The following is a 4,431-nucleotide window of genomic DNA, read 5'->3' on the forward strand; positions in this document are numbered from 1 at the left end:
TCTCTCTCTCTCTCTTTCTCTCTCTCTCTCTTTCTCTCTCTCTCTCTTTCTCTCTTTCTCTCTCTCTCTCTCTTTATTATATATAATTCTAACTAATTTTAACCTTATAGACTTTAAAACAATACTTATACACGTGTTTTTTACTAATTACACGTGTTTTTAACTATTTTTAACCTTATAGACTTCTAAATAATACTAATTATACGTGTTTTTAACTAATTTAAACCTTATATAATAAACCTTTCTTATAAGGGTTATTAGAAAAGATATAGCGCTTCTAAGTACTCTCTAAGTATTCTTTTATTCTATTATATTTATTAGATAGATCTACTTACTATCTATTCTAATAGAATAGCTTTATATAATTTATACTAAGTATTCTACTTATACTAAATATTCTATTTTTACTAAATATTCTATTTATACTAAACGTTCTATTTATACTAAATATACTAGTTATACTAAATATCCCGTTTATACTAAACGTACTAGTTATACTAAATATTCTATTTATACTAAATATACTATTTATACTTATAGAATAATTAGTACTAGTTATTTTCTTAATACTAATTAGCTTACTAGTACTACTTATTTACTATATACTAATAACTCTTATAGAATAAATAGTATCTAGTATTTTAGCTTCTCTATCTACTCTATCTACTCTATCTATATTAATAGAAGTCTCTTTTCTAAAGTAATATCTTTATCTAAAGTATCTCTATAACTATATATATCTTATTATTCTAAATTATATCTTTAGTATATTTAATTATAGTCTTTAAATTTAATACTAGAAAGTTAATATATAATAGAGAGTAGAGGTTTAAAATTAATTAGACTAGGAACTTAAATTAAATAGTACTATTCTAAGCTCTCTATAACTATATAGCTATAATAAAATATAGTAGACCTTTCTTTCTTCTACCTTTAGATAATATTCTTTATATATTAAAAGATCATTAGAAAAGATACGGTGCTTCTAGTACTTCTAGGTCTTCCGGTACTTCTAAAGTTATCCTAAATAGATCCCGGTACTTCTAGAGTTATCCCATTCCTCCCGGAGTCGTCCCGGTACTTCTTAAGTTATTCTAGTCCTTCTAGAGTTATCCTAGTTCTTCTAGAGCTATCCCGGTTCTTCTAGAATCGTTCTATTAAACGTTAAGAAAACGTTTAATCCTATTATATACTAGCGTATATTAGAATATCCCGTTATATACTAGTATATATAGTAACGTCCTACTATATACCGGTATATAATAGTAATACTACTTTATATTATAACTATATTTTAAGTATCTAGAAATATCCTATAATATACTAGCGTATATTAGAATATTCTATTATATACTAGTATATATAGTAATATCCTACTATATACCGGCATAGAATAAATATCTTATTTCTCTTTACGTATAGATATATATAGATATATAATTATAAGTAAATAGCGGTTTATATTTATACTACTATACTATCTAGTCTCTTAGAAGCTACTTAACTAACTACCTTACTTACTTCTATATCTCTATAGGATTACTAAAGTATATACCGAATACTAGTATATCGGGTATAGTTGTTGCTACTATAGATATATCTCCTTTTTCTAGGTCTAAGGCTTATTTCCTTATACTTTTAATTACCTAGCCTAATATAGTAAGTCTACTCTTAACCCCTAAATAGTCTAAAACTAAAGTATATATATATATACTATAGGCTAATATTATCTATAGCGATAATATCTTATACTTATCTACGGCTACGTCTCCTTATATAGATATTAGTCTACTAATATAATATAACTAGCGACTATTAGGTCTTATCCCTTATAGACTTACGAAGCTAAGGCTAGTAAAATATATAGAGAATCTAACTTATTTAATCTAAAATCTTAGTATACCTTATTTATACTAGATATACTTAGACCGGCTAGTAAATATACTAATATTTTTAATTTTACGTATAAACGTAGTACCTATATATATATTAGTAAATTATATTACTAGTAAGTACTAATATAAATACTTACTATATATAGAAATATTATAGTTACTAGTATAGTAGATATAATTATAATTTTCTCTAGTTAGTTAGCAAACGTTCGACGCGCGCGTTTAGTATTTTTATTATAAACCTTTTTATTAATAAGCTTATAGAGCTAGTTTACCTTTAAAGTAACTTCTTTTAAAGCTAGTAAGATTATATTCTTTTGTATACTATTATCTAGCTAGGGGAGTAATTCGTGTATAGAATTAACGATTACCCTATCTAGTATACTATTATTATCTATTAACGGACGTATAAGCCTAATTTTAATATATTCCTTACTTATCCTTTTATTAGTAAGGTATATAAGTAGTATATATATAGTAGCTAGCCTAGCCTTATAGTAGTACGTGTTATACCTAAGCCTATTTAATTTACCCTAGGCGATAGCTTATTTAAGGAGCCTTCGGTCTTTATTCTTATATAACTATATAATCTACTTCTCTATATCTATAGCGGTAATATATATAATATCTACTACTAGGGTTACTATTATAGATAGATAGTTCTTTCTATTAAACTACTTACTTAGTTATCCCCTTTATAGAATAAATAGTAAATACTAATTAGCTACTATATATAGTATACGCTTACTATCCGTGGTTCCTAATACTATACTAACTATACTAGCTATTATCTCTACCGGCTTATTTTTTATTTAAGAGAGGAGTTTATTTAACTATATTATAACTATCTTTCTTATAGATTCCTTCTATATACTCTTAAATACTAATTTAGTAGTATTATTATTAACGTAGTTAGATAACTAATCTAGGATACCCGTTTTAATAGCCGATAGAATATCTAATAGACTATTTAAGAGGGGCGTTATACTAATCTATATACTAAATATAAAGGGATTAAGTCGCGTATACCTATACTATTTTATTATAGGTTTTTTTAAGATATAGAACTCGTCTACTATAAATATACTAATAAATACTATATTATAGGTTTAAATAATATTAGCGCTAAATTTTTTCACCTTCTTCTCTTTTAGAACTACGCGTCTAGCGAAGTTTATAATATACTAGGTCTCTATACTTTAGACGGTAGTATAATAATAATAATAATAATAATATTATATAACTAGGTAGAGTAGTACTCTATAGGCCTATGCCTCCTCTAGTCTAAGCCACTATGTAAGAAGAAACCCTATAGGGAAAAACTTCCTTATGTCTATAACTACATCTCGTTAAACCTCTATTTCGTCTTAAGTATATAGCTATAGAGTACGCCTATTAGCCTATAGCCTATATTACCGTTATTTTACCCTTAGGTAGCACGTGTAGATGCGGAGGTTATTAGTTAAGGGCTGCCCCCGACTAATAATCGGGGTTCTCCCGAGATTCTTCCGGTATATATCGGGTTACTACTGGCGTATACCGGGTCTCTTCCGGCATATATTTCCGGGTCCACTAGTACTAGAGGAGTGGTAGATATGTAAGTATCCATTAGGAGACGTCCTTAGGGTACTTATTAAGCTATCGTGCGATATCTAATTAGACGGTAGTATAGACTATATTATTCTTTACGTATTATAACGGGAATTTAATAGTAGCGGTCTTATTAACGCGAATTAACTACTTCTTAGTAATATACTCCTCGCTAGTCTCGTATTTTATAGGATTACTAATATTATTATAATATTCCTATTCGGGGTTAGAGTACCTCTTAGCTAGATAGTATACGTCTATAGATAAGAGTTATTAGATATTAGGGGCGTTAAGAAGGGTTTTTAAGTACGCTAACCGTACTACTATCTTTATTAGATTCTATTTATCGATTTTATCGACGAATATACTATCTATATTATAGTATATCTAGTTAAAGTGCTATAGCTAATACGATACTAGGAGGTTCCTTAGATAGTATAGTATAAATAGTCCTTAGAGGCGGGGCATCTCGCTAAATTTATTAGTCTAGCTATACGGATATTTAATCGGATATAGAGATTATATTAGGCACTTTCTATCTATACCTAGGTCTTAAGTCGGTAGTAGATACTTTTCTAGGTATAGTTCTATATTATTACGTAGAAAGTCCTAATAGAATATAAGATAGATAAACGTTATAAGTATAATAGTCTTTCCTAGCCCTAGGCTATCTACTAAGATCTAGTAGTTCTATAGACCCGCCCGCTACTTAAATATAGTAACTACCGCGAGTAATTAGCCGGCCTATAGTCTATATAACCCACTTATACTAAAGGCTAGATATAGAATAGATATATAGCCGAAGTTCTTTATTAGATTATCTAGTATAAGCCTAAATATACTCATAGTTGTAAACTTAACCTCTACTATATCTAATAAGTTTATATAAGGTATTTCCTTATTAGGAATAGCTTAATATTAGTAATCGATATTACTAATATTATCT

The sequence above is a fragment of the Pseudovirgaria hyperparasitica genome, assembly GCF_010093815.1.
Source record: "Pseudovirgaria hyperparasitica strain CBS 121739 unplaced genomic scaffold EJ05scaffold_41, whole genome shotgun sequence".
Lineage (NCBI taxonomy): Eukaryota > Fungi > Ascomycota > Dothideomycetes > Acrospermales > Acrospermaceae > Pseudovirgaria > Pseudovirgaria hyperparasitica.